We start from the raw sequence: 10,733 nt of genomic DNA on the forward strand, positions 1-10,733 counted from the left end.
GCAGCCCCGACTGCAAGCTGCGCCTCCGCCCCGCCCTCTCACCCCGGGATTGACACTGAATGTTGTGCGGGGGACGGGCCGGATCGCACGCCTCGGCCAATTGGCGGCCGCCCTGGGCGAACCTGGGGCCTTGACGCTGACCGCAGCCAATAGGCGCCTCCCGAGCGCGCCAGTGGCCGGGCATCCGCGGTGCGCGTCACGGAGCTGGGACCTATCGTGGCGCTGGTGGGTCGCAGAGAGCCAATAGGCGGCAGCCTGGCGCCGTCAGTCAGGGCGGCCTGGGCCAATGAGCGCAGGCTGCGGGAGCGTCACAGACAGACAGTAGCAGCGGACTTGGGCTGAGGTTCCCGTGCGGGCGGGCGCGGGGAGACGCGGGAATCAGGGGCTTGGCGGGGGTCGCGGCGCCGCAGCCAGCGCAGCAACCCAAGGGGCCGCCGCCGCCGCCGCCGCCCAGCGCGCTCCGGGGCCGCCGGCCGCCGCCAGCACCCGCCGCGCCGCAGCTCCGGGTCCGGCCCCGGCCGCCGCCGCCGCCGCCGCCGCCGCGATGGGCAACGCCGCCGCCGCCAAGAAGGGCAGCGAGCAGGAGAGTGGTGAGTGCCCAGGCCATGACCTCAATTCCGGACCCACGCTGTCAGCCCCCGCCTTGTGCATCACCGCCTGGCCCCTCCCCCCCCCATTTCTTTTTGCTTACTCCCAGCGCCCCCTCCCCCTGCCTGCCCAAGGTTAGGGCCCAGGGCCCGCAGAAGCCCTCTCGCAGGGGCCCCTTTGCCAAAGGCCGCCCTCCACTGCAAAAACGGCGCCCCCCCCCACCCAGCTGTCACTGCCAACCATGGCACGCATGACCGCTGGGGCCCCACATGGGGCCCTGTCGCTACCCCATTCCTTATTTTCCTGGACCCTCTCCCCATATTCTAATACCCTCACTTCCTCACTCACCTCTCCCATTGATGGGCCTCACCAACCAGACCCTAACCCAGGCTTCTGCCAGTCTTGGGAGTGCTGTGGGGTCTGCCTCCATCCCGTAGGGACTTTGGCCACTTGGTGACCACACCCCTCCCTCCTCCAGCCCCCGCCATCTTTCTCTTGCCCTTTCCTTCTTCACCTTACCAGAGCCCCCCCCCCCCCTCCAAACACACCGTGCCCACTCGAGCTTTTCCCAGAGCCACCTCCAGCATTGTTTTTTCCCTTCTGTGCCACTTGGCATGGGGGGCAGGATCATTCTGGGTCCCTCTGCCCCTCTCTCATCCCGTCACTCTGCTTCTCTGCTTGTGTTCTCTCCTCCCAAGTGTCTGTCCCTGGCTGGGGTAGCAGACTGTGTATGAACCTAGAGGACTGCCTCAGTGTGTTCAAAGCCAAGTTTGAGTCGGCCTTGCTGGGTTTGTTTCTTCCCCCCTCCCCGGTTGGGGTTAGGAGATGGTAGCAGAGCCTCTTCCCCATCTCCTGCTGGGTGGTGAGCTCTGGGCTCCTTAGAGGGGCCCCCCCCCATAAGAAATGGTCGTTTCACAACTGAGGTTCCGTCATTCACCCAGTCCCCTGGGCTTCTTCACCCGCTCCTGGCTCGGGATGAAAAGTGGGGGGTGAAGCGTGCCTGAGTTTAACAGGGCTCATTCAGCCTGGGCTGGGATGGTGAGGAAGGGGACTCAGGGGGTGGCCGTCGGAGAGAGTAACGGGTGACATCTAATGACTCGCTTTGCCAAGGGGCAGATTCTGATCATTGCAGGGCTCAGCCAGAAAGAAGCTGGTTCTCCCCTCCGCTCACCCTACAAAATGTGTTGGCCTGTTACAGCCAAGCACAGAAAGAGATTCTGTATCTGCTTTCAGCAATGGTTCTCAGTCCCCCTTCCTCAGTTCCTCCAGTTGGTAGATTGTCATCATTCCAGGCCTAAAGCTGGACCTCCGCTAGGATCCACTTCCCGTTACCCAGAAATAGTCAGAGCTGAAAAGCAAGGCCTCGTCCAAATATGCCTTTCCCAGTTACTGGCCTCAAACTCCAGTGTCTGGCTGCCCTGACTCCCCCCTTCCAGAAAGACCTGCTAGGAAAACCAAGGAACTTTCATGTTCACATGGCAGAACTGAGTTGCTGAGCAGCCGTGGGGAGGACTGACATGTCCCCGATGGGCGGGGGATATGGTGGCAAGTGCCTGTAGCTGAGCACTTGATGACAGAGGAGCAGGTGGGTAGTGACCAAAAAAAAAAATCTGGGCATGAGCCTGGAGGGGACTGGGCACCCAGGGAGGGGCTGGCCCCCAGCAGGTGAGGCCTGGGAGGTAGAAGGTAGAAGCAGGCAGCTATATATTGCAGCGGCTGGGTTGAAAGTTGGGGAGATGACCTAGTCCTGGAAAACTTTCAAGGGATATCAAACACATGCAGTGTGTGGGGGGAGGGAGGGGGGGGAGAGCTGTACGGGGAAAAGGATCAGAGGCTCCGGAAGGAACCACTAATTCTCTCAGAGCGCAGGGCGGGCATCCAGGAACGGGCCATTGCAGTGAGACAGGGCCGCTATTTACTGGGTATCTAGGATATGCCCAGCTCAATGGTTCCCATAGATCTGTCCACTCGAGTGGTTTTCAGAACGGGCTGTTTTCTGAATTTTCTAAGTGACTCTGAGTTTGACTTAGATGACGTCACAGAGGCAGGATTCCCGTTTAGATCTGTCTACCAACCAACTCCCAGGACCCCAGAATTTCCTAACCTGGACATCCTCAAATTACCTCCCGGATTTTTATTCTATTCACTTACATTTTCTTAATTTTAAAATAATGAAAATGTTGACTTACTTTTACGTTCAGGCATAAACTTTGATCCATTCTAAAAGCAGTAATATAAATGAAATGATGGGATTACTGTGCCAGTTATATTCTTTCCTGCTACCCATTGAAATACAGTGTGACTAGAATAGCGAAACACCCCTAAAATCATTTCATGCCCTGCCAGGGGACCCGTGTCAGACATTGGGAAATGCTATAAGCTGTACTTCCTTCCAGAGACTCGCAGAGATTCTCAGAGAAAGAAATAGGATAAGGAAGGAAACCCCGCTTTGCTTGGAACTCTGACTCTGAAAGGATGGAGTTAGTCAAAATTGGCCCTCTTGTAGCTAGGCTGGGGGAGGGTGGGAGTTAGGGGCAGTAGCCAGGCCAGCCTGCAGGGGGCACCTGGATTTCATCTGCCAGCCGCCAGCCATACTGGGGTAAGGAGAATGCCCAAGCCTTAGTAGGCACTCCTTAGGCATCCTGCAGCCCCCCTGGTGCCAGGGCATGATAATGTCAGCCTGCTCCCAAGAGAGCAGGGATCTACCTACAGCAAGCCCTGGAGTGGGCTGGATGGGGTGGGGTAGGGGCAATCTGTACCCAAAGATGCCAAAGCCATTGTTAGGGGCCTGGACAAGATACTTAAGAGGGCAGAGAGAGAAAAAACCTAGCGCCCGGCTAAGGGCAGAGAAAAAACATAGCGCCCGGCTCTGAGCGAGCTGGAGAAAGACAGAGAGCAGTGGCCCCAAGAGGCTCGCAGGATAGGCAGCCAAGTGGGGCTCAGGCCTTGGCTGGCACTGGCCTGAAGCACCCCTGGGAGCTGGCCCATGGGGGGAGAGGGAGGGCTGGTGAGAGGGAACCCATACCCACGCATTCCAGGCCCTGGGGAATATCAGATCCAGGCTCTGAGAGTGAAAAGTGCCCCCACGAAGTTCCTGAACGGGAAGAATTGCTGCCTTCTAACATCCTACGGAAGTACAAGAGGGTCAAACAACTGTGTATTGGCAGTTGTACGGGTGCCTAAGAAGGTCTTGCCAAAGTAGCTCTTTGCCTTAACCCAATCTGGTCTACAGAAACATGAGGGTCCTCTCTACCCCTCCCCTGCCGGTACTGGCCCAGGTGTGGTTCCTCCTCCTGCCCCCGCCCCCCCAACACGCACACACAGCTCCCTGGCTCCCCCTATAGGCAGGTATCTAGGAATGGGCAGCCAAGCTGGTGCAGCAGGTCTCTTGAGCCTTCTCAGCCACCATAGTTCCGGTGCCCTGAGAGGAAGACTGAGTGATGGCTTCCAACATCAACGATGGTGAGACTAAACCCTGTCGCTATAGCAACTCGCCGGGCACCCTGCCCCTGGAGTCAGAGAGGGGCTGCAGTAGGGTTTGGGGAGCAGGCAGAGAGGAGAAGGCTGTGGACGCCTGGTTGGCCCTGGGACCCCCTCCCTTACAGCCCTGGGCTGGGGGCCTGGAGGACAGCAGGGGGATTGATAGCCCTGTTAGACAAGGGAGTGTGGTCTACCCAGAGCAGGGGCCCAGCTCAGAGCAGGGCAATGGGATAGACTCGCCCAGTATTGGGGTTCAACTCAGAATGGCGGTTGGTCCAGCTCAGTGATGGAGTCCAGGTCAGAATGGGGGGATGTTAAGATGGAGGCCAGGTCAGATGGCCCAGTACAGAATGGGGAGCCATCAGACTGTGCAGTGGTCCTGCCTAGTGTTGGGGTCCAGCTCAGACGAGGGGATCACTCAGTCCAGAACAGAGGTCCATTTCGGAATGGGGGTGGAGTAGTCCGTGTTGGGGTCCAGCTCAGACTGGAGGAATGCCCGGAGCAGGGGTCCCAGCCCGGACGTGGCGTCCCTGCCCCAGAATTCCCGGGGCAGCCAGGTTTTGGTGGCCAGAGGGGACGGAGATTTGTCTGGGCGGTCTGAGCCTGGGCTCCTGCTTCCTGCGGTAGGCCTGGGTGTTTTGAAGGGTGTCTGGGGTTCTCTTTACGAGCCCAAATCGAATCCAGACTAGGATGGAGGCTGCAGGGCACACCCTACCCTCCTTCACCCCCTACTCCCTTGGAAGGCATTTCACAAGTCTGCCGCCCCCCGGGTCTCCCTCCTCTGCCACGGCCAGCCGTCTGAAGGGCCCCGGGTGCCGGGCACTCGGGGACAAGCTGCCGCTGGCCACCCACTTCTCCTGGGATCTGGAAAGGAGGAAGATGGTCACGGCAGCCTCCCCCTCCCCCGCCGCTGGGTTTAGCCTTTGTTTCCGGTGTGGGCTTTCATGGCCTAGAGCAGAGCCAAGCACAGGGCAAGGTTTGACAGGGCCCAAGGACATCCCCGGATGCCATTCCACTCTCTGCCCCTGCGGAGGAACCAGGGGAAGCCTGGGGTACCCATTTCTCTTGGGGCTCCAGGATTTGGAGAGGTGATAGGGTGGCTCTTACACCCCCTTCCCTCCTCCTCAAATACACCCAACCCTCCGGTCTTTATCTTCAGCTGCTCTTCCTGCTCATTAATGGAGCCCTGGGGCCTCTCTGGCCCCCAAGGAGCCCCCGGCTGCTGCCTGGGCCTAAGCCCTTAACTCCTTCTCCACTGCCCCGGGCACATGAGGTACCATCCTCCGGGCGGTCCGCCCACCTGGGGAAGGCAGGCAGGGTCTGGCATCCTGGGAGCAGTGAAGTCCCTAGAATGGGAAGTTCACTGTAGTGCCCCACACCCGGGGCAGGAAGGCCAGCCAGGAGGGACATCCAGAGAGAATCTTCCCACTGCCTCCTGCCAAGGAAGGCCTTAGCCAGGAGCAGGTACCTTTAAGTGCTTCCCTAGCAACCAGCTCCTCCTCCAGCGTTCCCCAAGGCCCTCCCAAGGAAACCAGCTCAGAAGCTCCGTATGCTCCTGGTTTCCCTGGTTCCCGGGTAGCCTGGGATGAATCTGGGTTCAGGCACCGACCAGGGTGGGGACTCAGAGACCACCTTCCAGCTATGGCTACAGCTGTTCCTCTGGGCCCACCTGACCATTCGTCTCCTGAGCTACCTGCACCGTGCCCTCTGGGCACCTAAGCCTCAGCCAGCACCCTGAGTCTCCCTGGGCAGGGGCAGGCGGGCCCCAGATCACCCCATCCCACTCCACCCCCATTGCACCCTCTGCTGGAGGAGGCAGGAAGCAGAGGTGAGTACAGGGGCTCCTGGCTGGGGATACCCCTACCTACCATTACTCCTCTTTATCTGCCTGTTCCTCCTGGCACTACCCCTCCCCCGTCCCCAAATCGGCAAGCCAGTGGCACCAGAGGGCACAGAGAAGGGCTGTGCCAGGACCAAGGCACCCTGTGGAGCCTCTCGGTGGGGTACCCAAGTCAGAAAAGCAGGACATGGCAATTTTAGGGAGGGCTGAGAGCGAAAGGAGAGGTGGGACCGGGCATTCTAGATTCCTCACAAGCCCGCTTCTCTCTGCCTTCCTGGGTGAAGGTAGAGTTGCCAAAGGGTACCATCTCCCCCACCTTCGTTCAGAAATCAGTGTGTGCATTGGAGGTGTCCGAGGAAGGCAGTGTGTGTCAGAAAAGATCCTGCTAGTGTCAGCATTGGCTGTGGTGCTGTCCCCAGATCCAGAGAGGTCTCTCAGACAGTTGGTGGCCCAGCCAGGCACCAGCCTAGAACTCCTGACCATCCCTTGCCTTCCCTCACTCTGCCCGGTCATTCTGTGTAAGGCTTCTCCGGCCAGCGATCTCTTCTCCATCGGCTACTCCTGCAGCCCCCTGGAGGTCCTTCTCTCCGAATGCTGAGGGAGAGCCTGGAGAATAATGGGGGAGTGGTGGCTACCGAGGCTGGGTGGGACTCCTGGGGCATGTGGGTGGGACACACAAATGACGGGCAAGGCCAAAGTACAAGAGTGCAGGCCCCCTCAGGGCGGCACCTTGAGCCTCAGGAACATCAGAGGCCGAGGACAGGTCTGTCAGTGGACCACCCTAGTGCACTATGACCTGCCGGGAGGGAAGCAGTTAATTTCCTGAGCACTGGGGTCTGGCAGGCAACCTAAGGCCCAGTCAGGTAATAGCAACTCTGAGCCGTCGGGGTAGGACTTAAGTATAGAAAGTATTTAGCTCAGAGCTGGCACAATAGAATGCTTGACCCTGGGGGCAGTCTCTAGGACAGGTCTGTCATGTACAAATCTGTCAGGCCACACATTTTAGATTTGAGTGCTCGAAGCATCCTCTGTATTTTATACCTTAATTATAAAAAATACTTGAAAGCAAAATTAATAATCAACAGTTATATGTAATGAACCTCATACAGGTCACTGTCCAACCCCATTGCCCTAGATTAACTCATTCAATCCTCACAACTACTGTACCAGGTCATTACTATTATTATCTCCGTTTTACAGATGAGGAAAACTGAGGCCCAGAGAGGTAAGATCAGTTGCCTAAGGTCACACAGTTTAGCAGAACCGGGCTGGGTTCTGAACTTAACCTCACTTCCAGAGTCCTGGCCCTTAATGATTTGCTGGGCTGCCTCACGGCGTTGGCGAGAATGACTCTTTTGAAGCCCCAGTTTCCTAGTGTTAAATGGGGAGAAGAATAAAAGGAAACGTAGTGAGTAACCAGGTTTGATAGTGGAGACAAAACAGCAGGCCCAGGGTCAGCCCGCTGGGAAGTCTTCAGTATTCGCTGCGTGGTGATATTCTTGGGGTGCTAAGGGGCCTCTGGGGAGCCGGCATCGAGCAAGGCCTCCCTTGAACCAGCTCTGGAGCCAAGGCCCCTGAATTGGCAAAGGCAGGAGCAGGGCAACAGCTGAGCCCCCCAAGGGCGCTTGCTACTCGAGCCCCAGAGGCTTCCACCCCCGACCGGCCTCCCCAGAGAAGGGGCCTGAGGAACAGCCAAATCCTGAGGCTATAAATACTTCGGCTGGCGTCCTCCCTGGCCCTCCCTGGAATGCCGGTCAGAACTGGGACAAGTGGGGGTGGGCTGGCCTGGGTACTGCCCTTTGTCCCCCCTGAGAGTGAACCCCATTTTGGAGAACTGAGGCTGGATCCCACCTCTCTGTAGTAGAGGGGACCCAGGCCCCAGCCCAGATCAGGCCCCTCCCAAGCTGCCCTCAGACTCAGCCGGGGCACCCAAAGGCCCTGGTGGGAAAAAAGATCAGAGTGATTAAAACAGCTGCACCCCACTTTCCACAAATGGGCATCTCCCAGGAACGCCCTGGGCCTGCCCCGGTGAGATGGGGGTGTCCAGCTAACTCTCCTTTCTCTTCCTTCCAGTGAAAGAGTTCTTAGCCAAAGCCAAAGAAGATTTCCTTAAAAATGGGAAAGTCCTGATCAGGTAAGCCTCCCCCACACACACATGCTATGTACAGAGGGGTGAGCTAATAGCCTCCGTCTCCCAGCTTCACCCCTGTGTCATGGCTAGGATTTAGGACCCTGTGGAGGATGCCTGGACACCCTCGGAGGCTCCTAGACAGAGGCACCTGGCTGCCCACTGCCAGGCTCCCTCATCCTACCACCTCCTACAACTGGTGGCCCCTGCCCCCCACACAGCTGCCAGCAGCTCCTGGGCCCCAGGCCAGGGCCAGATCCGGCCTCTGCCACTCGCCTGTAGGAATGTGCTCGCCGCCATCTTTTCTGCCCCCTGTCCTCACCCCATCACTCTCCCTGTTCCCCAGGGCCCCCTCTGCTGGTGGAAGATAGGATGCCCCAGATCTTGGCCCAGCAGGCCACAGGGAAGAGGGTCCCTGACTCTCTCAACCTCTCCATCCACAGAACACAGCCAATTTGGATCAGTTTGAACGGATCAAGACCCTCGGCACAGGCTCCTTCGGGCGGGTGATGCTGGTGAAACACAAGGAGACTGGGAACCACTTCGCCATGAAGATCCTGGACAAACAAAAGGTGAGCTCCTCTCTGCCCGGCGGCCAGGTTTCACCTGCCACCCGGAGTGCTCTTCCCATCCGTCCGCTCACCGGCTGCTTCTTGAGCCCCCATCATGTGCCAGACCTGAAGGCCAGAAAGGCACATGCAGTTCCCCTCCCGGCCAAACACCGGGGGAAATCAGGCGCTGGGAACGGCTCAGACACCGAGCCTGTGTTCCCGGTAGCCGGAGGTCTCCCTGGGGGAGGTGCCGTTTACCCAGACCCGCTTTCTGTGAACAGTTTTGACACCCTCATCATGCCAGGCATTGCTCTGAAGCACTGCTGCCCAGGAGAAATGTCATATAAGCCACGTGTGATTTTAAGTTTTCTAGAAGCCCCATTAACTAGAAGAAACAGGTGGGATGCATTTTAATAATATGTTGTAATTAAGCCAGTATATTTACATTATAATCTCAATGTATGTAACCAATGTAAAATATCATTAATGAGGCATTTTACATTTTTTTCGTAGCATGTCTTTGAATTCCAGGATGCATATTACACTTACAGCATATCTCCATCATGATGTTAAATTTTTAAAGGAAAGATAAAAAAGTAGAGAAGTTGAAAAAGCAGATTGGCATAGCCCAAGTTATTGCAGACAGACTTGAAAGATACCTAGTAACTGTGTCAAGTGGCAGTTTTTGAATTTTTCACTTTAGATATTTATCACTCTAAACTCAGTTCCCCAGTCTCCCAGCCACATTAAAGCGCTCAGCAGCCATATATGGCTTGTGTGGATGGTATTGGGTAGTGTGGGTATAGACTCAAAGGAAACAGCTGTGAGCAAAGCAAAAAGGCCCCGGACAGGGATTGAGAGCTGGCTGGACAGCCGGGCTGCCCGTGTGGGACACACCAGCTGGCCTGTGACCTTAGACAAGTCATCGCCCCTCGCTGGGCTTCCAAGCCTGTGTGTTCACAGCACACACCCCTCCGGGCTTCAGGCGCTGTGCTCGAAGGGCCTGCTGGAGGTAGCTGAGGGCCGGGGAGAAGTTAGCTTGGGGTTTAAGCATGTGTGTGAGAGTGCTCTACATGCAGAGACGTTTTTTGTAAACCCCCTACTCCCTTGGCACGACTCTTGCTTGTCTTTCCGTGGTCAGCGCTGCTGCCCCTTCCTCCAAGAAGCCTTCTCTGACTACCCCCACCCCAGACTTGACCTCGCGCCTCATCTGGGCATCCACAAGCCCTGGGCTTCCCCCGTCACAGCTCTGATCCCTCTGCGCCGAAAAGCCCGGTGACTCCGCGTGGGGACAGGCAGCCTCAGCCTCCTTATTGTGTCCTCAGCAGCCCAACCAGTGTTCCACAGGCTGCACACCCTCACAGAAACCAGCCTGGGGGCGCGGGCCCTCTCACACCTCCTCCTCTCCGCACCCCTCCTGCTCCTAGGTGGTGAAGCTGAAACAGATCGAGCACACCCTGAATGAGAAGCGCATCCTGCAGGCTGTCAACTTTCCATTCCTCGTCAAGCTTGAGTTTTCCTTCAAGGTGGGTCCCAACTACCGGGGAACAGAGGGAGCAGAGAGGGAAGCCATGCTGGAGGCTTGGGACGATCAGTGATGAGGAAAGGAGGATCAGCCTGGGATGCTGTTACACTCAAGTTCAGCTCCTAGGTCTGTCGACTTGATGACCTTGTGTGGTCATGTCACTCGACCTGGATGACATCCCTCAAAATCACCGCTTTGTTTATAAAAACCTAACACGTGGCCTGGGTTCAAATCCCAGCTCGGCACCGCCTTTCCTGTGGGACCCTGTCAAGGGCCTTCACTTGAGGCTCAGTTTCCTCATCCTCAGGTTTCCATGACAGTTCCACACACATCATGAGCACCCTGTGTGAGCTGTTTTGGGTGCCATCCTAAGCCGGACTTTGAGCCTTGTGCTTGGTGTCATGTTCTCCTGCTGCATCTTGAAATTCATAGTCATTGTTTTAGTAAGGAGACACACTTTTTTTGGCAGGGGGTGGGGCACAGATTCTGTAGCCTATCCTGGTTCCATTTTGTGATAAAAACAAAAAAAACAAAACAAAAAAAAAATGTAGCCCAAGAGCCTTGCTCAGGACCATCACAGACTGGGAAGTCCCTCTCCAGCTCAGGCACCTGTAGCCAGCC

The 10,733-nt window shown here is 57.0% G+C and overlaps 1 pseudogene; it reads left to right on the top strand.

Moving 5' to 3' along the window:
• The first annotated feature begins 327 nt into the window (after nt 1–327).
• Nucleotides 328–10,185, top strand: LOC123653335 (annotated as a pseudogene).
• The last annotated feature ends 548 nt before the right edge of the window (nt 10,186–10,733 follow it).

This window comes from Pipistrellus kuhlii, unplaced genomic scaffold (assembly GCF_014108245.1).
Source record: "Pipistrellus kuhlii isolate mPipKuh1 unplaced genomic scaffold, mPipKuh1.p scaffold_m20_p_30, whole genome shotgun sequence".
Classification (NCBI taxonomy): Eukaryota; Metazoa; Chordata; class Mammalia; order Chiroptera; family Vespertilionidae; genus Pipistrellus; species Pipistrellus kuhlii.